Source organism: Sceloporus occidentalis, unplaced genomic scaffold (genome assembly GCF_023333645.1).
Source record: "Sceloporus occidentalis isolate IW3139 unplaced genomic scaffold, rSceOcc1.0.p SCAF_2, whole genome shotgun sequence".
NCBI classification, from domain to species: domain Eukaryota; kingdom Metazoa; phylum Chordata; class Lepidosauria; order Squamata; family Phrynosomatidae; genus Sceloporus; species Sceloporus occidentalis.
Genome location: NW_028316982.1, coordinates 204,329,266 through 204,355,206, shown reverse-complemented (window position 1 = coordinate 204,355,206; position 25,941 = coordinate 204,329,266). Strand labels below are relative to the sequence as shown.

The following is a 25,941-nucleotide window of genomic DNA, read 5'->3' as shown; positions in this document are numbered from 1 at the left end:
AATATAGACTACCCAGAGCTGCATGTAGATGAGGGAGAATAAAAACTGAGTAAATTAATAACTGTGAACTGCTTCGAGTGCAGCCCCAGCTCCCAGTACCTAATTAAAGGTCTCAACTTCCATCTTTCCTCCTACTTCAGTTTCATGCACTCAGATTGTCCATATATGACAGGGATTGTTCCAGGTAATCCTCTGTCATCCCAGTTTTCTACTGCTTTTCAAATATTCTTATTCTTCTCTCCTCCTCCTACTTGCCCCCTTTGTCCCTGGCTTACTTCCGTTTCTGGAAACTGAGTTCAAAAAAGCAAAAGTTGGTTGTACAAAATTAACTCAGCTGAGGGGAGATGATAGGAGGGAGCAGAGTCATGCCCTCTCCCAGTAGGCTTAGGCAAAAGCAAATTTCTGCAGCCTCTCCTAGCTTGTATATTCTTCCTCATTACACTAATGGCTTTTGGCATCTTGACCACACATTGATGTTGTTTCACCTTTCCTGTCCAAGTTTTCAGCTGTGAAATGTTGGCTGTGTGTGTAATTTCATGTACAAACAATTGTTTTGCCATGGTTCATTTAACATTGATAAATAATTCTTATGTAAAATGCTGCTCAAGGATGTTGGAATCAGGGGCCCAAGCATGTATGCACATACACACATGTGCACAGCCACCCACCCCAATAGCCTTTCAGAAAAAGGGGAACATTTCTCTTTCCATCTCAGCTTCCCATTTCTTTGGGAGAACTGTTTGTAGGGGGTGCATGCCTTACAATATGTAACTATTCATACAGTACAAGAATCCTCAGCCTTTGTCCTCCAACTATTTTTGAAGTTTTCAATATTTAATTTTATGAATAAAACTGATTTTTAAATGTTTTGTCACATTGATCATTTCAAAATATTTTCCATCATGTTTTATTTCCAATACAATGGTCACACTGTACAAGCAAGCAACATTTTACTTGGTCATTCTTTGTTATATCTTGCCTAGAAAATCATCTTTCCACCCCTGAGTTCTGTAAATTATTCAGAAAATTTAAAACAAAAATAATGTATGTGTAGAAAGAGTCATGTTCCCCTGTTAGAAAAGAGGATGTATCTCACAGTACTTTAATTAATGTATTTGATGGGCAAAGGGGAAGGACTGCATAATGTCAACAAAGTATTTCTTAAAGGTCACATTTGCTGAGCTTCACCCCTCCTCCTCTTGACATTTATGATAGCTCATTCCCAATTCATATTAAAAATAAGGTCACTGAATAAAAGTGTAATGAAGTAAAGTCAAAACTGTGTGTCATGTCATCTCTTCATCAAACTGAACATGCCCAATTCCTTATATGTTTGGTTCTCCATACTTCTTATCATACTTCTGAACTTCCTTCAACTTGTCTATATCCTTCTTAAAATAAGGCACCCAGAACTGAACGCAGGACTCCAGATGAGATGTCACTGGTGCTGAATATAGTGGAACTATTACTTTCCTCAACTTAGAAACTGTGCTTCTATTAATACAGTGCGTCTGCGTCATACGTGGGCATGCTTTACATGGCTTTCAGCATACCCTGAAAGCCACACGGGGAGAAGGGCCAGCGCATCCCATAGGCATGAATGGCGTGTGCACCTGTGGCACGTGCGCACCTCCACACCACCGCATGCACGAGCCCCATTCATTTAAATGGGACTAGAGCATAGGCGGTATTTGCTTTACGCAGGGGAGTCCGGAACGGATTTCCCGCATAAAGCAAGGGTGCACTGTACAGGCTAAAATAGCATTCACCTTATCTGCTTCAGCATCACACTGCTGGCGCGTGTTCATTTTATGATCAACAATAATCACATGTAGTACTACTGAGCCAAGTATCCCCCATTCCATCCCTGTACATTTAGAGTTTTTTGGCCTACATGTAAAATGCTGCATTTGTCTCTGCTGAATTTCATTTCATTAATTTCAGCCCTTTTTTTCTAGCTTATCAAGGTCCTTTTGAATTCTGTTCCGAATTTCCAAAGATTTCCCTTCCCAGTTTTGCATCATCTGCAAATTTAATAAGGATTCCCTTTACCCCATCTAATGGAGCACTCCTCTATAATCTATTCTAATATTTTTCCTGGTATTGAGATTTCCTGGTATTGGTACTGAGATCAGGATGACTGGCCTGTAATTTCCTGGATCATCTTTTACCTTTTTTGAAGAGAGACAGTGTTTGCTTGTCTCCAGTCCTTTGCCACCTCACCCATTCTTCACGATTTCTCAAAAAACCCGATGTTCCTCATAACTACCAGCTCTTGCTTCTTGGAGATTTCTGAGATTTGTTTCAGAATTGTGTTATCACTCATGACATAAATTCTAAATGAGGAACATTTTTATTATTATCAATAATCCAAGGTCGTAGCGTCACTGATCAGTAGTAGAAAGGCAAGAAATGGCTGCATGTTGAAAAGCCCCAGAGGATGGCTCTGTATGTGGATGGCTATGTAGGATCTAGAACTCAGCATTAGTAGGAAAATGCCCCCCCCCAAAAGACTCTCATACAGTTAAGAGAAATCACCACCATAGGTACCTTTTAGTCCATTCAATACCATTTTAGGTATTACTTTTGTGAACAATACAAATTCCCCATATAGTTGTCTAGAAAATCTAAAAAAAAAGTTTGTGCTAGTCCATTATGACATACACCTACATTTGAAATTATGCAAAAGGCTCTTTAGAGCCATTGTAGTTTGTCAAGATGAGCTGTTTGTGATGATCTATTAATTAACATATTTGTTAATAATAAAATAATTTCCCATGCAATATGTCTCCATGTAATAAATAAGTTTCCAGCCAATGAATTGGATCAGCTGCCAAATAAAAATGTTTGGGACTGAGACACTGTGGTAAATGATAAAGCACTTCTTATTCTAAACACCCAGATGGCGGATCGAGTGCTTGTGATTGGAAGTGGAGGTCGAGAACATGCTCTGGCTTGGAAACTGTCACAGTCTCCACATGTGAAGCAGGTACTAGTCGCTCCAGGAAATGCAGGAACAGCAAATGATGGGAAGATCTCTAATTCAGGTAAAAAGAATATTACCTTACAGACTATTTCCCAGGTGTTTATCACACATGAGGAATTTCTTTTAATTTCGAATGAAAAGAAAGTGGGGCCAGAATGCATTCACGTAAAGTCGCTGGTTTAGCAAAATTACGTGAATGCTCATTGCATTCGAACTGGCTCCCCATTGCCCAAAAATAGCATGTCATTGCCTGAATTTGTGTGTGGCAGTCTAACATGAAACCCCATGATTGCACTCGGACTGACTTCCCATTGCCCGAATTTGTGTGTAGTGAGTTATCATGCAATAACATTAAACCCCATGATTGCGTTCAGATTGCCATTGGATTATACTTCCAATTTCCCTTGGGCTAGAATCCACCAGTAGGTCTCATCCCACTTGCTGATGGAATTGCCTGCCCAGTCCTTATTAGACTAAGCAACCTGCCACAATCACGTTACAACCTTGCAACAGCAGCTCCTGGAATCACAAACAGTGCCTAGGAATCTATGAGAATGAGAGCTGATTAGGAAGAAAACCTGAAGATGCCAGCCACAGATGCTGGCGAAACATCAGGAAGAAAATTTTCTAGAACATGGCCACATAGCCCGAAAAACCCACGCAACCAAGATTGTAAAAGGCATGAAAAGACTATTGACAAGCTGAAACAAATCCAGAGAAGGGCAACCAAGATGGTAACATTTCTGGAAACCAAGCCCTATGAGGAATAGCTTAGGTAGCTGGCTATGTTCACCTGGGAACAGACTGAAAGGTGGTACTGTGGCAATATTTAAATATCTGAAGGGATGTTAAGTAGAAAATGGAACATGCCTATTTTCTGTTGCTCCAGAGAGTAGGACACAAATGAGGGAATTCAACTTACAAAAAAAGAGATTCCACCTAGGAAAACTTTCCTGATGATAAGGGCTGTTCAACAGTGCCATAGACTGCCTCATGATAAACTCTCTTTCTTTGGAGGTTTTTAAAGAGAAGCTGCATTACTGTTTCTCAGGAGTGTTTTAGTTGTCTATTTCTGCATGGCATGAAGTTGGACTTGATGGCCCTTGTGGACCCTTCCAGATCTATTATTCCAGCTCTGTGGTGGCACAGTGGTTAAATGCTGGCACGGCAGGCAAAACGTTGTGAGATTGATTCCACTGGGCTCAAGGTTGACTCAGCCTTCCATCCTTTCATAGGTTGGTAGAATGATTACCCAGCTTGTTGGGGGCAATTGCACACTGTAAACCACTTAGATAGTGCTTAGCACTATAAAGTGGTATAGAAATGTAAGTGCTATTGGTAAGTGCTATGATTCCTCTTTCCTAGTAGAATCTGGCATGAGGTAGCAAGCAGGTTTTTGATATTAGCCTTCCGATTGATTGATTGTATAGTTCCTTTTTGCCTCTATTGCAGTGGTATAACAATAATATGTAAGATATTTAGGGTCCAGGTGTTAACCACTCATCATATCTTTATCATTTGTTTCAGCTGTTTTAATTAGTAACCATACTATTCTTGCCCAGTTCTGTAAAGATCATAATATCGGATTTGTGATTGCTGGACCAGAAGCGACACTTGCAGCTGGTAAGGTCAGAACAGCTTTGAAAGAAAATAACTTGATTCTATATTTAAAATTAAAATTCAGTTTGAAGTAGCAGAGATATTATTTATACAACACTGCACGAGTAACCTAGTTTTAGTACATAACACTGAACTGATCATAAACTGGTCAGGTTTGGTTGAAGTCTATTGTTAGTTCCACAGTTGTTGTTGTTGTTGTTGTTGTTGTTGTTGTTGTTGTGTGCCTTCAAGTCATTCTGACTTACGTTGACCCAGAGGTAAACCTTGTAGACCCATTCAGTCAATTCAACTTACATAAATGTTGAGTTACCAAGTTGCAATTGATTAAGTGGATCCATTCTAGTTGGGGTTAACAATTTGATTTATGCCTTGGTTTTTACAACTTGCACCAGCCTGTTGTCCCCTAGAAGCAATGGACAATAATTCCCAGCATCCCCAGCCAGCATGGTCAGAAGTCTGGCCCATAATATCTAAGAATGTGTTATAAAAATTGTCTTGCTAGACCTGGGTGAAAATCAGTGTAATGTTAAGGATGGACACCTGTTTCTCCTGAAAAACCCATAAGGGTAGCATGACTGAGACAGTTATCTCTTTGTCCCAAGTACTTGGTAATCAGAAATAGTGTCTTCATTCTGAACTCTGTTCTTAGATGCCAATGTTCTAATTTAAAGTGACAAATAATTTAAAGAGATTTGAAGGTGGCATGAAGTCTCCCTTCAAACTAATGACCTACTTTCTGATCATTGTAATTGATCTTTTTCCAGCTGTATAATGTCTTTATTGAGAAATGGAAAAACTGATAAAATAAGATGTAACATTGTGTAAGCAGTTAGGTTTTAACTTTTCACTGTTTCATTATTAGGAATTATTGATGACTTGATAACAGCTGGAGTTAGATGTTTTGGCCCTACTGCCCAGGTGGCACAACTGGGAACAGACAGGCATTTTTGTAAGGTCTTTCTTGATCAACATGAAATTCCCACAGCAAGATGGAAGGCATTTTCCAGTTCACAAGAAGCCTGCATCTTTATTAACAAGTAAGTGTTATTGTTGCTGTCAGTTTATGAATAATTGTCTACTCTTTATATTTTGTGATAATAGACTGTTTGTATTTTCTTTCATGGGCAAATAAACAACCACGTTTGATACTATTAACATGTTTTTATAAGAGCCCTGCTGTAATTCATGTATGAAAGAGAAATCTAAGAACTCAGTTGTGAAAATCTAATCTGTTGCATTTTATGTTACTTTCTATTGATATTTTTAAAGGAAAAAAGCAAAAATTTTAAACCACAGAACTTGAAAAAAATACCTCTTAAAATGCCTTACCTGCCCTTTAAATAATTTTGAAAAGTAGTTATTTGGTAAACCAAACAAGTAACTTCATTTCCACTCATAGTATTACTTCTGAAATTTAATTTTTCCATGCTAATTAAAAAAAAGAGCTTGTTGCTAAGGTAGAAGAGAAGAGACAAATAGGCCACACTTTTCCTTTCTTTTCCATCATTAACATTTGTTGTTGACTACAATACCAGTATGCCTGGTATAAAAAAGACACTATGCAAACAATATGGAAAACTGGCTCTGTAAATGTAAAAAAGGAGTCATATCTAGCTTTTCTTTAAACACACACCTGCCTATAAACCTCTGTTTTTAAGTGCATTTATTGGTAAATGTATATAACAACTGGATGTCAAACTGGAGCTACTGTAGATGGTGGCTAGATAAAAATACATCTGTCAAATGCATCATTCTAGACTTTGCTTTAAGGAGAGGAAAGTTTGCAGTAATTTCCCTCTAACCTATCATATTTTAATTTAAAGTGCAGATTTTCCTGCATTGGTGGTAAAACCTAGTGGCTTTGGTCCTAGAAAAGAAGTAATTCTTGCATCAAACAAAGAAGAAGCTTGCAAGGCAACACGAGCAATTCTACAGGTGATATAGTATCTCTGTGTTAAACTACAGTGAGAGTTAATTTATAACAGCTTTACTTGATAAGTCTGCAAAACTCAGAGGAGTTGCTATATATCAAAATGAGTTATGAAATACATTCATTTTTGTAGTGTATGCACTATTTTTGGTATATGTTCATCACACTGAGTTGAAATTCATAGCTAGTCCTTACTTAGAATTATACCATCAAAGAGGAAAAGGGTGGATTGTTCTCACAAAACTGCAGATCAAACTGCCATTCAGCTGATATGTTTGCCCAACAGTGTTTACAGCCAACAAAAATTCATTAAGCACTCAGATGATGGTAGTACTTGAGGCCAGTGGCCAGACTACATGGTGATTTGCATGTGATTTAAAAAAAACCCCATAAAAACTGACTATAATTGGAAGTGATTTAAAAATAGCTTTATAATTAAAAAAAGAAAAGAAAAGAAAAATTAAAAGAATGAAGATCTGACCAAAGGTTCTCATATTTATAATGCAGGACAACATTTTTGGAGATAATCGAGAGACAATTATCATTGAAGAACTTCTGAAAGGCGAAGAATTTTCTGTAAGTTTTACATTTTAAAATATAAATTTCATATATTGTTTCTATATTGTCAACACATCGTAACTTGATTTGTCAGTATCAGCTAAAACCAAAACACAGATTACCACAGTTTGGAGCCCATCATTGAATATTCACTCACATTTGTAGAATATAATTGTTTCTAGTGTATTGTCATGGATAATCCCAGAATTGTAGAGTTGGAAGGTCTCCCAAGAGTTGTCTATTAGTCCAGTGCCTTGCCAATGCAGGAAAATGTGCTGGAATGAGGACTTTAACTTGGATCTGGCAGCCTGTCATGAAGCCTATTGGATATTCCTGTTTTACTCCTGGTTTCCCAGCCAAATCTACCTGGTAGGATTATTGTGTAGACAAACTAGGGGCCCCTGAACTCCTGGGAGAAAATACTGTGTAAACTTCAAGGGTATCATAAAAACTATGAAACAAATGGACTGCTGCATGAAGGAAGGTGTTCTTTAGCAGAGCTGTGCTGAAAATCAGAAGCTCTCAGCTTTTAAGAAAGATCCTGGGGGTGGGGGGGGTGGGAGGTTGGTTTTATTGTGCATAGGGGTTAACATGTAGTAAATCTTGATTCGCATTAAACATGACTTCCGTCAAAGAATACTAAAGGATATCTTTACAGAGCAGACCAGAGAACAGGATTTTAGACCCTTTCAGATTACACAATCAGAACACTTTGATTTCACTTTCATTGCCTTGGCTGCATCCTATGGAATCCTGGAATCTGCAGATTAGGGAGTGGTATTGAAAATTTTCAGCCTGAGTGCTTTAGTGCCTCACAAAACTACAAATCCCAGAATTCCATAGGATGCAATTATAGCAGTTAAAGTGGAACTAGAGTAGTGAGGACAAGTTCTGTGTAGTGAGGAAAGGTTCAGTGTCATTATTTCTCATAGCTGAAGAGTACAAAGAAACCTCCATCTAGAGCCTTTCCCTTTTTCTTCATTGCCAAGCACTTGGTAGAAATTACTGTAAATATTTCCCCTACTCCCTCCCCAAGAGCTTAAAGCAGCTTTTCAAACCATTTTAACTACTGCTGACATCATCCATGAGCCATGCTGGCTGTGGATGATTGGAGGTATCAGCCATCAGGAGGGTCTAAAACTGGGAAAGCTGGCTGAAACAAAGGGAAAGAGACTTGATAGTTTTTTGTGGATTTTTCGGGCTATGTGGCCATGTTCTAGAAGAGTTTATTCCTGACGTTTCTTTGAGGATTTGAGAAAAGAAGGGGGTAACAATCAAGGTAAGGAAAGGAGGAGAAACAATTTGACACCTTCTCATATAGATCCTTTTGAAGCTGTGCTCGTAACTGCAGACTGATCTGCAACACACATAAAGTGCTAATGAGTTGTGTCCACTGGTTTAAAAGGCATCATACCAAAGCAAAACACTAGCCACCTCTTCTGCTTCTGTGTTAGTCAAATACTTGATATAACCTTGATCATCTCTCTGTATTCAAACTCATACTACTTCCTTGAACCTTTCAATCCTATGTATTGTACTAAGTATCATAAATATATGTAACTTTTGCTCTTAACATATGCCACTCAATTCTGTCATTTTTCTTACAGTTTCTCTGTTTTGTGGATGGAGTCACTTTTGCTTCCATGCCACCAGTCCAGGTCCAGAAGCAGTTACTGGATGGAGATCAGGGTCCAAGTCCTGTTGGAATGGGAGCATATGGGCCTGTGCCTCAGGTACCAAAAAAGATTTTGGTCTCTTTGTGGTTCAAGTGCAGATGCTCCAATACTAAGAAGCCTCATTTCTTGTCAATCATACAGGGCTCCTCCAGGCTAACAAAAATCCTCAGGATTTAGTGGGAGTTATTCCTGAACTTACTGGGATTTTAAAAAATAGCCATATAATATGCTTGTTATTCTGATCTATTTCTTGTGAATTTCTGGGACTAGCCACAACTTTTTAAAATTTAACACAGGGATTACCTGCCCCATGTCCCAACAGTTTCTGATAGGCAAGGCAAGGGTAAATTCCCACAACTGTATCCATTGTTTCATTTTCTCCTGTACTTCTGTATTTCTGGGCAGTACCACTGGTGACAGGTTGATTAGGGATATGTGAATGTTGTTATGGAAGTTTTCTTCTGACTTTCCTCCCCTCATTACATATTCAATTACAAAACTGGACATTGTTATAATGATATAGTACTTTAATACTAAGGCTGTAACATTTTTTAAAAAAAGAAACTTGTCAGACTGGGAACGTGGATATTGGAGCATGGGGCTGAAATGTGGAGTTTACAAAGAGGATGAGAGTGAGGAAAGGAAATCCCACCCACAACACAATTAACCATGCCTCAAGCAAGTGGGGGAAAGTGTGGACAAAATCCACGTATATTTAGGGCATGACTGCATGCAGAAGTGGGAACAAGTGTCACAAGGCATGAAGTCCAGAAATAGAAGAGCCTGACATTTGTTAGAATTATTGACCCATCTGGAGAAGCCCGTGGTCCTGTTTTCTGCATAACGTCTTTGGCAACATTATCTAGAATCTGGGCAAGCTGCAATGTCACTTCTTTTTATTAACATAAAGTGTCATTACCAACATTCTCACAAATAGATGTTTAGTCAAAGCTATTCACAACTGTACTCTGACAACACAGAAACTAGTACTGTCTGTAGAGCTTTGCAGAGGAGAAGTGTTGCCTTCCTTTTTCCTCCCCTCCTCCACCCCACATGTTTCTGGCTCCTCGGATTGCAGAGACAGACCCGAAAGTGAATTGACAAACCAAGGGAAACTTCAGCTGTCTAGGATGCTTGCAGGAGTCAAGGCTTAGGGCCTTGACCCCCTGAATAAAATTCTTGGACCTTCTGATTTTAAGCTTATCAAAATCAATTAAGTATAATCAGGGAAGAAATGATACACATAATCTGTGAAAGCTACAGAATGATGCAGAATATTTAATTTTTGCTTAGAACACATAAAATTTTGTATCTCAGCTCCATATACAGTGCAGAGATGGGAATCATGCCCCTTCCAGATGTTAGTGGACCTCATTTTCAACAGTTCTAGCCAATATAACCAATGGTGAGGAATGCTGGGAGTTGTGGTTGAACATCATCTAGAGAGCTGCACGATTCCCGCTACCCCTGTTCTAGAGTCATAACTGCTTGCCCTCTGCTGGCACTAAATCAGCCTTGCACTGGTATAACAAGGCAGCAGTAGCAGTTCTCCATGCCTTAATGCAGCGTAGCAAGGGATTTGGAGAGCAATGTATAGAAATTTGGGGCCAATAAAAACCACTGACACCATGGCAGATCTGTGGCAGTAAGCAGAGAAGATTATAATTGCTAGATCAGTTGCAAATAATTCCAATGTAATGTAGTAATGTAGTAATGTAATGTAGTAATGTAATGTAATGAAGTGTAGGAGGGGGATGTGCAATGAATTTTCAGATGAACTGAGATTTAAAAGAGACATGCATAAGAAATGAACGAAATCTATTGGAGGAGGGCAAATGTTGTTCCCATCTTCAAAGAGGTTAAAAAAAGAGAGAACTCAAGCAAATACTGATCTGTCAGTGTGATATCGATACCAGGAAGGATTCTAGAACAGATTGTTAAACTGTGTACACAAAATTAATGCTGTGATTACTAAAAGCCAGCATGGGTTTCTCAAAAATGAATCTGGGTACCGCAGTTCATGAAGGACATAGACAAGTTGCAGCATGTCCAGGGGAACGATTGTGATGATCAAAGGTTTGAAAACCAAGTCTGATGAGGAAGAACCTGGGGAGCTGGGTATGTTTAGCTTGGAGAAGGGAAGTCTGAGAGGTGACACAATTGTTTTCTTTAAATATCTGAAAGGATGTCATGTAGAAAACCAAACCAGCTTGTTTTCTGCTGCTCCACAGACTAGAACACAAACCAATGGATTAAAATTACAAGAAAAGAGATTGCATTTAAGCATTAAAAAGAACTTTTTTTAAACTTTAAGAGCTATTTTAACAGTGGAATAGCCTGCCTCAGCATGTAGTGGACTCTTCATCTTTGGAGGTTTTTAAGCAGAGGTTGGATGAACATCTCTTAGCAGTGCTGTAATTGTATATTTCTGCTTAGCAGGGAGTTGGATTAGATGGCCCTTGTGGTCTCTTCCATCTCTAAGATTCTATGTTAACAACAACAACACATATATAATAGCAGCAGCTATTGTTAAGAACAACTGACATATAGTTAATTGTGCGGAATTATGAATTTTCCCATTTCCCATTGTTCTTTAGGTTCCTGAAGTTCTTCTACAAAAAATAAAAAGCACACTTCTTCAACACATTATTGACTGCCTGAAGCAAGAAGGCATGTCATATGTAGGTAAGAAATTGCTCTGATAAATAATATTGTTTAGAGATTATTGATCACATTATGGTTTGTTCTCACATACGACTACTCTGTGCTGTCTTCCTGGATTGTTTTATATGTTAGAAGCTCACCATATTTAAAAGTACAGTGCTTGTCATCTATTCATCCTTTCATATACACAGCAGATTCATATCAGTCCCATTTAATAAATAACTTCTCTAAAATTATTATTTTATTAGTGAAAAACCTGATCCTCAACAAGTAACAATTTACAGATTTCTAATGCTTTACTTCATCTCATACCTTAATCTCACTGTTCACTACTTTAAAAAATGTCTGTAAATGTACTTTTATACTTCTCCCATCCAGGTGTGCTGCAAATAGAATTAATACTTACAAAAGATGGTGTGAAAGTCTTAAGCATGGACTGTAACTTTGGTGACCCTCAGTGCCAGGTAAGACAGAATTGTACAGCTCAATCCTACAAACCACTGAGCCAACCAATTAGGAATTTAACTCAGTTTAATTTGTACTGTGTTGGTATAATGCTGTTGCACATGGTGCTGCACTGGCATGATAAAGTGACCAAAGAGACGCTGGTATAATGCCTTGGCTAGACTGAATCAGCCTAGCAACCATGCTACATGCACATTTTCTTTCCAATGGCCAGACCAGCTTGTGCAGCAAACAGATGTTGATTTTTGACAGCTCAGAGCTAAGAATCATGAGATTGTTTTTCTGTCATGAATTCACTTCATCATCTAAAACAATCTACTGTTGCTCTATTTCCATCTTACACTATAAGGTTTATAAAGCAAGCATACTTTAGAGAACCAAAACCAGGATTACTGAGCAATGTATTTAACATACTTTGAACAATTTAAAAGCATTTTATAAATGAAAGATGGTGAGACAGATTTTTGTTGTGGTCCAGATGATGTCAGTGGGCAGGACCAGACTACAGTTGTTGCCATCTCTAAGCAGAGCCATGCCCTCTGATATCTTTCACTTTGAATATCTGTTGTTATCTCTGGGGCAAATGTAGATATCTGCGTTCTCTGATTTGAGAAGGTATGAAGCGGGTGTTGAAAAAATCTGCTGTTAAGTCTGATCACTGGCCAGTGATGATGCCAGTATTGATCAACTATGGTGGGGGTAGAATTTCCTCCTCTCCCTGTGTTATTTTGTAAAATCCAGATTTTAAGAACCTTAAAAAGCATGCTTTTTATATTAGAACTAACTATCCCTAATGTTACTGACAAGGGCCCCATTCCCACTGGGCGATAAAGCGACGAATCTTGCTGCGAGTCAGACTTGGAGCGAGTTCCCGAGTTGTATTCAAATCACATCTATCGTTCCCATTACAAAAGGGAGCAAACGGACTCGGTTTTTCTTGACCCATATTTTTCCACTGATATTTCTCCGTTGTATTTTGATGCTGACTTTTTTGTTCCCCGTTCCTATTGCCTGTCTGGAACCGGTTTTCCTTTTTTAAGCTGTCAGTCAAGCACTTAGGCGATTAGTCATCACAGTGACGTCAGTTGCTTCAATGCATTTTGACTCGGGCTATTTTTGTTCCCCATTCACATTTGCGTCTTTCCAAACTGTTTTTCTATTCGGTTTTTTTGTGGTCAATGGATCCCTAAAACGCCTGAGCACTTGGGCGGCTAGGCATAATTGTGATTGCTGCCCAGACGCTGGAGCGCTGAGGCACTCAGCAAAAACAGAAAAAAGAAAAAGAATAAATAATAGTTATAAAAAGGGTGTGCAGTGGGTCTCCTCACACATTGATCTATGTGGAGCGGGGGGGGGGGTTGGCAGGGGGGCATCATGCGCTTACTGTGTTTGGAGGCCAATGAACCAATTTGCAATGTTCGGACACCTGACAGAGCGCCTAGGCTATCGAAAGCTTAATTATTATTATTTTTTTTTAAAAATTGTCTACACATGTGATCGCCTTGCCCTGCTTCCCCCTCCACTGGGGGAAAGGCTATGTGAGTGGGGGGAAATGCCGCCAAGAATGCAGGAAAGAGAACAAAGTGGGTGATACCCCTGGGACAGCCCCGTGAACATTGCTCCTCCCTCCATCATTCCCATTAGTTTGCCCTGGATCCGACACAGCAGCTGCAAAAAACCCTGCTGGAAATGTGCAGTCAGGATAACCCGTGTTATCCACCTCTGATTCGAGTTTTCACTGGAGAAATTGATCAAAGTAGGATCGAACACAGATTCAAATGGGAACGATTTTCCTTAAACAAGGATCGAATGCAAATTCAAATGGGAACAGTGTCCCTATAATCTGATTCTTGATTCGCTTTATAGCCCGGTGGTAATGGAGCCAAGGTGTTGGTGCCCCATCACCATTTGCTTATTTATTTTACAAGATGACTAATGAATCCTACAGCATGAAGGCATTGTGGAAACATTTTCTGTAAATATGTATTATCCTCAGTCTGATAATCACTGTATGCTGATCTCCATGGATTTTTGGGAATAAATAAAATAATATTTTATATTTTAAAATTCTATAGTTGTTGTATTTGACACTCAGTCATTTGTCTACTGTGTTCACTTTTGCAGGTAGTTCTTCCACTTCTTAACCATGATCTATATGAAGTGATCCAAGCTGCTATCAATAGCAGGCTCTGTGATGCCACATTAACTTGGCCAAAGAATTTAACTGCTGTGTCAGTTGTCATGGCATGTGAAGGCTATAGAGAATGTTATAGTAAAAATACAGAGATCACCGGTAATTCTTTCATCCTGACCACTTCTAGTAAAAAGAATTAATAATCTAATTTGATATTTTCTGATGATCATTATTCCTTGTCAAAGAAACAGACCATGATAATCCTCTTCACTCTCCAGTGTAGGGCTGAAGGCAAAGTATGGTTCTCCAGATGTTGTTGGATTTCCATCAGGCATAGGCAGCAATGGTGCCAATGGTGAAGGAATTACAACAACATTTGGAGGAGCATGCTTTGCCCACCCCCGCTCTTGCACTTTAAATTGTTTACAAGGGCATATCTACAATCCTGTACTCATTCACTTAACCATGAGTTAGCTGTTAATTGCATCCAGTCAGCTTCAACTTATGACAGTCTTATAAATGAGAGACCCTACTATTAGCAGCCCTGCTCAGGTTCTGCAAACTCAGGGCCATGGCTTCCTTAACTGAGTCAATCCACCTGTAAAGTGGTCTGCTTTTCCTACAGCCTTCAACTTCACCAATCATTGTGAGCTTTTTCAATGAGTCATGCTGTCTCGTGGTATGTATGACAGCCTCTGTTTAGTCCTTTTGGTTTCTAGGGTAAGTTCAGGCCTGATTTTCTGTCAAACACATTTATTTGTCTTTTTGGCAGTTCATGTTGCTTGAATATCTTATCTAGTTTCTATGTAGTTGGCTTTCCAAGTCTAGAGTTTGCATCACTGAAATAACTGAAACTTACTACTGAGTAGATACGATTGTGTTGTTCATAGGTCCCTTGTTATCCAGAGTTCCTAGAGTGAAACTTCAATAAAATGTGAAACAGGATTCTTGCCACCAACTCTCAATGCAACTGAGAAGATATTCTGAAAAGAATAACAGAGTGCACTTTCATTTTTAATTTTGTAGGTCTACTTCAGGCCAAGGAACTGGGCCTGGAGATCTTTCATGGAGCAACCATAACAAAGAATGACAAAGTGTTAATTAATGGAAGCAGAGTCTTGACAGTAACAGCTGTCAAGCAAGACCTCATGTCAGCACTTGAAGAAGCTTACAAAGGACTAGAAGTAATTTATTTCCAAGATGCAATATACAGAAAGGATGTTGGCTTTCCTGCTATGAAGTTCCTTGGGCAGTCTGTGTATGTATTTGTTAAAAGCACTAGTAGGCAATGGCTGCAATCCAATATCCCTTGGGTGTAGCATAAATATCCATGTCCAAAGACATGCCTCTCCAGAATAGCAACATTGTGTAACACATTCTAATGTGTCATTGCCACAATGCATGATGACAATATGCAACACCAATATGCAATGTAAAATTGTAATTCAGTGTGCAACTACAATGCACAGCATTGTTGTATACACAACTCTGGCTGTAGTCCTGTCAGCAGAATACATCTGTTGTGCTATGGCAAGTAATTTGCCTTACATGCATTAAGCGACTTACACATGTGTAGGTCATAGAATCATAGAATCATAGAGTTGGAAGAGACCGCAAGGGCCATCCAGTCCAACCCCCTGCTATGCAGGAAATCTAAATCAAGGCATCCCCAACAGATGGCCATCCAGCCTCTATTTGAAGACCTCCAAAGAGGGAGACTCCACTACACTCCAAGGGAGTGTGTTCCACTGTCGAACAGCCCTTACTGTCAGGAAGTTCCTCCTAATGTTGAGGTGGAATCTCTTTTCCTGGAGCTTGTATCCATTGCTCCGGGTCCTAGTCTCTGGAGCAGCACAAAACAAGCTTGCTCCTTCCTCAATATGACGTCCCTTCAAATATTTTAACAGGGCTATCATATCACCTCTTAACCTTCTTTTCTCCAGGATGAACATCCCCAGCTCCCTAAGTCGTTCCTCATAGGGCATGGTTTCCCAAACCCTTCACCATTTTAGTTGCCCTCCTTTGGACATGCTCCAGTTTCTCAATGTCCTTTTTGAATTGTGGTGCCCAGAACTGGGCACAATACTCCAAGTGGGGCCTGACCAAATCAGAATATAGTGGCACTATTACTTCCCTTGATCTAGACACTATACTTTTATTGATGCAGCCTAAAATTGCATTGGCCTTTTTAGCTGCCATGTCACACTGTTGACTCATGTTCAACTTGTGGTCTACTTGGACTCCCAGATCCCTTTCACACGTAATTTCATTCAGCCAGGTGTCAATAGCATGCCAACCAATGAGTGCTAACCCAACATTTATAAATTTGACAAGAATTTTCTTAAAACTACTGTCTTAAGCAAAATGTGATATTTGGGGAATTGGGGTTTTTGTTTCCAGTTTTTTATCCTCTCTTCCATAAAAATGTCCTCTTTCACCAACACAAGAGTACATAATTGCACTAAACACTTTAATATGAATTCATTTTGAAGAATAACTTCTTATTTATTCATTTATTACATTTCTATCCTGCTCTTTCACCAGTCCAGATTAACAATTCTTTTCAATAACGTTAACATGATTTATTAAAATTATTACAAATTATGCAGTTTTAATAATCAAATTAAAGTATTGGTCAGTATTATTCATCAATTCTTTAAATGAATCTGTATATGACCAACCAAGTTGTTTTACTGTAGATAATACAAACCACCTTGAAAGTGCCAAGAAAATAACAATCAGATTTTTCATAAACTGCAGCAGATGTAGGAAAAATTACCTTTTCTGAGGGTAACTCCTGAAATCTTCCTGGAGAATCTGAATATCAGTGCAAAAAAAAGCAACTTTTCCAAGGTCTCATGTGTCCCACTTTTTCTTTCATTCTGGTGCAATTCTTAAAAGCTTAAAACAACTGATATTGGGTTGGAGTCATATTCCTTTTCTTCCCTTATGCTCTGTGTAATCTGCTGCAGCATCTATGACAGTGATGTGTTCTTCCATTTTAGGAGACCATTACATGAAGACAAAATTGCTGATTTTATATCTTGCAGTATCTTGGTTCACCCATCTAAACTTCCAGCTGCAAGCAATTCCAAATCAGGTAAGGATATGGTGAACTGATAAATAACTAAATTACTTGATGGAAATTTCTCTAACGCAAATCAAATAATGTTATGTCAGTACTGGCCAGGTTTTTGCAAATTCTTTCTTCATTGTTCTTCTTTGCTTGTGCTGAGACAGACAGGCTGGACACCAAGTGTATGGGATAAATGTTGACTGCCACAACTTTATTGCATAGTAAATTAGCATAAACAAATGAAAGGAAGGGGTATAGACTGCAGTATGCAATAAGGCTCTAAGGAGTTTATCAGACAAGGAAAATTGGAAGTATAATCCAATGGCAATCTGAACGCAATCATGAGGTTTAATGATAACCCACTACACGCAAATTCAGGCAATGGGGAGTCAGTCTGAGCGCAATCATGTGGTTTCACGTTATTGCATGATAGACTGCCACATGCAAATTCAGGCAATGGCATGCTATTTTCAGGCAATAGGAATCCAGTTCGAACGCAATGCACATTCATGTAATTGCGCTAAACTAGCGACTTTAAGTGAATGCATTCTGGCCCCACTTTCTTTTCATTCGAATTTAAGAGAAATTCCTCCCATTTGATAAACTCCATAGTGTGGGTCCAGCCTATTCCTCTACAGTAGGATTGTAAGACTGCTCAAAGTAGGATTGCTCAAAAGTGTTTTTTTAGGCTTGATGTTCCTGATTTTTTTTAGACTTCTTCCAGAAGTTGGTTGTTCTAGCTGATGCTTCTGGGACCTGAGGTCCAAACATCTGGAAAACCAAAGGTCTCTTACAACTAAAGGACACTTAACTTTTCTTTTTTTTTCTTTTTTCTTTTTTTTGTCTTTAGCAAAAGTGATGGGATATGCAGAAGCTAGGTCTGCCTACAGTTTCTTCCCAGAAGAAATAACTTATGTTCTAGATCTGATATTTTACTTAATGCATCTTATGGCTTAGTATTGTCACTATCTGATACTGCCAGGGTGGCTTGGTGGATGTTTCATTGTTACCTATGTACAGTAATATGAGACCTAGCTAGAGTGCCTTGGTGATTATTTTTGCAGTCAACCCAATTTATTATCTTTAACTGATTCCTCATAGTAGACAATTCCCACCCATTATTATTATTATTATTATTATTATTATTATTATTATTATTAAACTTTATTTCTAAAGCGCTGTAATTATACACAGCGCTGTACAAAATTTCTATAACTGTACCCACTACAGTTATAGAAATTTGTTTGGGATCAATGTACTCAAATAGTGGGTGTTGTATGCTGTGCCTTATGTTGTTCACAAAAATATATTACCAGTGATCATTGGAATTCATCAAGGAGGTGGAATAAAGATGAGATGGAAATGTGCATGTTTACCACTAACAGTATCAGCAACACCAAGCAGTGATCTGTTTGTACAAACAACCAACACAGACCACACATCACAGCCAATCTCATTAACTGTCTTCCAGAACCACAAACACATCCAAAGGAGACAGTTAAAAATATTCTTTCAGATTATGAATAACACACACACACACAGAGTGAGAGAGGTTATTTTATATTGTGTCAAATGATGCTTAGGTATGTGTGAGTCAGATGTGTGAGAAGAGTAACGTTTCATCCATGTATATGAACTATAGAAGTGAACATTGTTGTCTTCCTTCATGTATTCTAACTCTTCCCAACATCACGTGCCTGTATCAGTGATCTGACAGGATTTGCAAGGGGGAACAATTTTCAGCTTTTCCTTGACTGGTATGTACTTTGCAGGCAGCCATGAGCACCAACGAGGTACACCTGCCTTCTTTGATTTGGGAGCATCTGGTTATATTGATCCCATTCTAGTATCCCAAACTAAAGGCATTGGAACAAAACAGAAGGTAAACAGAGATGTGTCTGTTTTTCAGTTTACATGATATGTGCACAGTCTTATGATAAAAGACTACAAATCTATTCTATTCTAATCCAGATGAAATAGTATTTATTTAGTATTTCAAACCACTGTATGTTTCTGTAAAGAGCTTTTTACATCAGGCCTTCCAAGGCCTTCCAAGCTAAATACAGCTCATCCACCATACATAGCTATGCAGCTTGGAGACAAGTAGATAAAAGTAATTCATAATAAATAATTCATTATTTTCCTACTAATTAAGTTATGGTTACATTACATTACAGTAGTGGCTTAAGAAGAGATAACTTTACATTTTTGTGGTGTAAATGACATCTCAGTTATTGTTATAGAGCTAGTCTCACACATTAAATGGCAAATTAGGAATATCACATCGTTCAAGTGCTGACTTATGCTGTGCTTCAGGTTGCAGCCTTGTGCTTTTTGTGGCTGTTGAGGCATGGAGAAGATAGAGAAGGTGGACTGAATCATTGGTCAGCTCCTTTTAGTATTCAGATTTTTTTCAACGTACCTAAAATTATCTTGCTACTTTTGAGAACTGGAAAGAGTTATTTTTAAAATTGCAGCTGTAACAGTTACTATGAATTTGCAATTTATTAAAATTTTTAAAAATAGCTTTTGAGCTTTGCTGTCAATGAATCTTTCTTTTGCTTTTTCTTCCTTGTTTGCATTTTGCCTGTATGACTTTTAATTTGGCACTATTCAGTGTCAGATTAGTCAGACTTGGGAAATAATGGTTCTAGTTTGGGTGGTGGTGATTTGGTTTTGTTTTAATTCAGTCATCCAGCTATAAGAGTGGGCCTATGATGATGTTTCCAAGCAACCTGGCAAGCCCCATTGTATTGGGACATGTATGTCTGACTTTAAAATAGGACTGGGGTTCTGTTAATGTGCCAGCCACCTACTGCCTAACAGTCTGTCTTCTGAGTTGCATATAAGAATGACAAAGCTGTGTGTTTTGATACACTTTAACATTCACACCAAACCAAAGCTACCTTGTCCAGAGCAGCTTGGGACTTCACAGTTAGTAGGAGAAACACGGACCTGCCATAGCTAAAGGCATGTGGAAAGACACACAGTATATCTGGTTGTCACTTCTAGTTTGTTCTGTTGCAGAAAGACCATCATTATCTGATCAAGTCTGATCTTTAAGACCCTTTTAGCCCCTGGTGGTGGAACAAATCTAATGGTTCACCAATGGGTGCAGAAAGATCCACATGATTTCCTTTGTTCTCATAAGCTCTGCCTTATGCAGTGGTTCTGCCTTCTGCTTGGAACAATGAGGTGATCCAAGCTATTGATACAATAATTCCCTGTTTAAATATTTGAAGGGATGTCATATTGAGGAGGGAGCTGACTTGTTTTCTGCTGCTCCAGAGACTAGGACCCGGAGCAATGGATGCAAGCAACAGGAAAGAGATTCCACCTGAATATTAGGAGGAACTTCCTGACAGTCAGGGCTGTTTGACAGTGGAACACACTTCCTTGGAGTGTAGTGGAGCCTCCCTCCTTAGAGGTCTTTAAACAGAGGCTGGATGGCCATCTGTCGGGTATGCTTTGACTGAGAGTTCCTGCATGGCAGAATGGGGTTGGACTAGATGGCCCTTGCGGTATCTTCCACCTCTATTATTCTATTTAGGGTTGCCATTCCTGAGGGCCTCCAAACCAGGAAAAATGTAGGACATGGTTTTTAAATGTAGGACCTTTTTTTTTATTTATTTATTTTTTATTTTTATTTTTTTAAATTCCTTGCCAGGAAATTTTTAAAAAAGGTGCTACGTTTTAAAACCTTGTCCAAGGCCTCCCTGGGGCCTGGGAAACAGTGTCCCCCAAGCAGCAGCAGAGGAGGAAGGGGGGAGGGGGAGAAAAAGGAAAGGGAAGGAGAAAGAAGAAAAGGAGGAGAAAGAAGAATAGGGAACAATATAAAAAGAAGAGGAGGAGGAGGAGGAAGAGGGGAAGAACAGAAAAAAGGGGAAGAAAAAGAAGAAGAGGAGGGGGAAGAGAAAGAAGAGAAGGAGGGGAAGAAAACAAAGAGGAGGAGGAGGAGGAGGAAAAAGAAGAAGAAGAAAAATAGGGGAAGGGGAAGGAAGAGAGATAGCTTGCCGGCCAGGCTCTTTTCTGCCCTCGCCCGCGCAAGGGACCAAAGAGGAGACACTCCTCCTCTTGAGGCTGGCTGGCCAATGGGGAGAGTGGAGCTGGAACAGCCCTGCCTCCTGCTAGCAGTCACAGGCTCCTGCAGCAGGGGAGGGCTGTCCAGCCTTTGGCCAGCCACCCTGAAGGGCAGGAGCTCCTGCAAGAGCACGCAGGGCCAGGGCAAAGGCTGCAGCCGCAGCCGCAGGAGCAATGGCGGTGGCGGCTGCAGAACAGCCGCGGTTGTTGCGGCGGCGGTAGCAGCAACCAGCTCAACCCGGGGCAAAGAGCCAAACCCGGCCGTGACCGTGCCAAGTGGCCAAAAATCGGGTTTGTCACGGCCCCAGGGGGGTTATGGCAACCCTAATTCTATTATTCTATTATTATTATTGTTGTTGTTGTTATTATTATTATTCCACTAATAGAAGACTTCTGATGGCAAAGCAACAAGAGTTAGATTTTAACCTGAGCCTTTGCCTCCATCAGGACCAATGACTGGTACAGGCTTTATATTTTATAAAAGAGGAATGCATTTGCATTACAATTTGGAACTGATTCACTTTTTTAAAATTACAGATTGCCCAACTATGCAATAAACATGATACAATTGGTCAGGACTTGGTTGCCATGTGTGTCAATGATATCCTAGCTCAGGGAGCTGAGCCCCTCTTCTTCCTTGACCATTTTGCCCATGGAAAACTGGATGCTGGAGTATCTCAGGTGATCACTGAGGGCATAGCTGGAGCATGTGAACTGGCAGGATGTCGTCTCCTTGGTATGACCATTTGTTCTTGCTCATCCATTTTGAAATGTGCTCCTTATGGCCAAGTAACTGCATGTTTTCTTGGCATGAATCTCCAATTGCAGACTTTTAATCAGATTTAAAGGCTACTCCAGATGGATAGTAGCTGTCCAAATTTGGGCTGGAACTTTCAATGTTGCATCTGCATTTTATATAGACAGAACAGGTAGACTTGTAGAAGAAGAATTAAGTATATTAACCAACTGCAACCACATTCCATTTTAAAAAAAGCATGCTATAAATGCTCCAGTGTTGAATCAGGGCTGCCTTTCCTTTGGTCAGCTGTTCCCTGGTGATAGCCTTGTGTTTTCTTAAATGGCCATATATAGATTTAGGCAGTGCTGTGGGATTCTCGGCATTGTACTCCCCAAAAAAGAACACATTCCATTTTTGGACTACAGCTCCTAGAATTGACTTTTTTGGACTGTAGTTCCAAATGGTGCTGATGGCTGAGGAATTCTGGGCATTGTACTCCCCAAAAAGTGACTTTTACAAATTCTTAATTTAGGATGTCAGATTATGATAGAGGAACTTGAAAAAGTGTCTGGCTTGTACCAGATTGATGCCAAATTCATGACAGGGAGAATGCAGCCCAACTGTGGGATCTTGGCATTTTTCATCTCTATCTTTGTGTGCACATGTGTTCATGCTTTGGAAATATTTCCCTGCCCTCTCAATATTTTGTGCCTCTGCTGACTTTTGTGGGTCTCCTTATTTTGTTCCCATACAACCAAACTTTGGGAACCAAGCTCAGCTTCATAAGTATTATATACAATAAGACAAACAGATAATATTTGTGTTTGTAACTCACTGAGGGAGGCTATGGTATACTCAAATGGAAAATAAGTTTCATGAAATTTGATAGTTCTTACTGTTGTTGTTTTCTCCCTTTCCACGCCTAGCAAGAGAGACCAGTGAAATGTCTGACACATGGGCAGCTGGAGAATATAATCTTGTTGGCTTTGCAGTTGGAGCTGTGGACCGAAGAATGAGGCTTCCTCAGCAGGAGAAGATTGCCAGTGGGGATGTTCTCATTGGAATTGCTTCTTCTGGTCTTCACAGTCAAGGATTCAACCTAGTGAGGAAAATTATTTTAGCATCATCACCACACTATTTATCTTCAGTCCCTAGTGGGTGTGGCTCCTATACTTTAGGTAAGTCAACATTAGTCATTTTCTTACTCTTAATTCTTTTTGGGGAGTAATAGCACTCAGCTATTAGTGAGTCTTCAGAATAAAATGTTGTACATAATTGTACATACTGTAATTGCATAGTTTTAAAACCACTGTTTATTTCACTTTATTTGATCTCAGTGTTAATTTCTACTGTAACTATTTCTAGTATGTCTTCAGACAGATAAATGTTTGCTCTTATCTCATATTGCTTCTGACAAAGAAGGAAAACAACCCTGTGTTGAGGAAGACTTTTTTACCTTGCTTGCTTCTCCTTCAAACTACAAATGATTTCATCTTCTGTTTTAAATTCATTCCTTCATATCTTCACAGGAGAACAGTTGCTAACCCCATCCAAAATTTATAGCAAAGCCCTGCTGCCTCTATTCCATTCAGGAAATGTAAAAGCCTGTATCCATATTGCTGAAAGGGGATTGATGGGGAGTTTTTCCAAAATTCTTCCAGAAAAAATTAGCATAATTTTGGGTAAGTAAAATATTACAGGCTGGAATCCTGTTGGTGCACTATGCTAATGTAAACGTATTCAAGGGTAGCTGTGTTGGCCATACAGCAAAATACAACAAATTCCAAAATCCACAACTAAAAATCACAGAATATTTAATGAAACTTTTGAAGCTCCACTGGCATCTTCATCAGGCCAAGGTGTTAGAAATCATATAGGAGAAGAAGAAATAAAATGATGATGTTAGAGTCTCAGGCCTGCATTTTGTCTTAAGATGTATTTCTTGTTGTCAGTTATGATGGTATGGATATTAATACAAGCAGATGCCACTCACTTCTTTGGCCATGTGGGAAGTGAGAAACAACGAGCCTTAAAATCCAGGCAATAAAATTTAAACTCCACTAACAACAGAAAAAGTAACTTCCCTTGAGATCCAGGCTGATTCTGTCCTGTATGAGGCTACCCACTCCTTTCTCAGGTAGAGAACACTGAATTTCTCAAGAAGCCACTGTACTGTTGCATCTGGAAAAACGTTTAGGTGCTGCAAAGGTAAAACTTGCCTAATGTAGTCCCAATGAAAAAGTTTTACTTTTTGTTGGAGATAGTTAAATTCAATTTTCTTGACTCCCTCATCTTTAAGATTCCCCTGTTGTAGCTAAATTTGGTATCCTCAAATCCAGAAAACATATTCAAGAGTAACCAGGTTGACTGTACAGTGAAATACAACAAATTTCAAAATCCACTTAACAGTGATACCTTTATCGGAACAACTAAAAAGCACACAATGTATCACGTAAACATTCAAAGCTCCACTGACTTCTTCATTAGGCAAAGGTATTAAAAACCATACAGGAGAAGGATTCCACGGGTGCAGCAGCAGTGACTGAAATAAAGCATTGGATAAACAGGCAGCTCAGAACTTGCAGATTTTTCTTTCTTTCTTTCCTTGTTACCATTGGACAGCTCTGGAAAAAGTGCAACCACTAGCATAGTGCATTAAGAATTTACCATGTATAAGTGTGTGTGTGTGTATGTGTTTTATTAAATTTAGTTATTATTAAATTTATTTCTCAAATTCAACCTCCTCTTTTCCACCTAAAAGACATGCAAGCATATAATTTTTTTAAACCTTCTATAATTAATAATACCATCCTGGAAACAAAAGGCCCCACTGAGATTTCTGACCAGTGGTTTGTGTACCACTGTCACACTTTTAGAACCCAGCTGTCTCTGAGATAATTGACTAAACAATGCCTGATAGGTCTTCTGTGCCAGACTGGAGCCCACAGGAGCACTCTGGCCATGAATGACTGATCAAGGAGCCAAAATACCAGGAAGACAGAAAGTTCAGTGTAAGGCTTAGAGTGAAAGTCAATCCAAAGTTCAAATTTACTCTCAACCTTAAAGCTTAGAATATGCTCAAGTAGTGCTCTGAAGCCAACAAATGGTTAGTACAGTCAGCCTTCTGTATCCATGGATTTTTTATCCATGGATTCAAGCATCCACACTTTGATTTTATATATATATATATATATATATATATATATATATTCTCTCTCTCTCTCTCTCTCTCTCTCTCTAAAAAGCAAGCCTTGATTTTGCCGTTTTATATAAGAGAAACCATTTTACTACACCATTGTATTTAATGGAACTTGAACATCCATGGATCTTGTTATTCACGGGGGTCCCAGAACCAAACCCCAGCGAATACCAAGGGCCCACTGTAGAGTCTTTGGATGGGAGGTTCATTTCACTGATGTTCTCCTTTTGTGTTTGGAGAAATCAGCCATCTCCATTCTCAGGATCTCCCAAACACTCCAAAATGTCTGTTAGTCTCCTGCAATTATAATTGACCCATTCCTCAAGCATACTATTCCACTTTGCTGCCTGATTTCAGGATTTAATAGGAAACATCCCTTTGGAGGGGGTCTCATACTCTCTAAGGGGTTGTTCCCACTAGGTGAAACCCCGCGTTCTGAATCGAATCCAAGGAGTGGCGTTCCTATTAGGATCCGATTTAAACCTAGAACGGTTCTAGAGCAACCCGCAATCGTCCCCACTACAAATCGAATCGTAGAGCGGTATAAAATTTTGAATCGAATTTTCCTCATTTAACGCGTGTTAAAAAAACACTAGGGTCCGACCTACGTTTTTCCCTTGATTCGAGTTAGGAACCGGAGCATTTAAATAGGAACGACAACCTTTGAAATCGGGTTAGATGGATGGGAGGAGCGGAGTGCGATGGGGCTGGCCTTGGGGGAGTTGCCCTTTCTGTCCCCATCCGTCATGGCTGTCGCCATTTTTGCTTCCCTCACCCCTTTGTCCGCTGTGGTCTTTCAATAAGAGATAAGGAT

General features: G+C 39.3%; 1 pseudogene; it reads left to right on the top strand.

The window, feature by feature from the left end:
• The first annotated feature begins 2,902 nt into the window (after window positions 1–2,902).
• LOC149319617 (trifunctional purine biosynthetic protein adenosine-3-like) overlaps window positions 2,903–25,941 on the top strand; it is a 33,507-nt pseudogene continuing 10,468 nt past the window's right edge.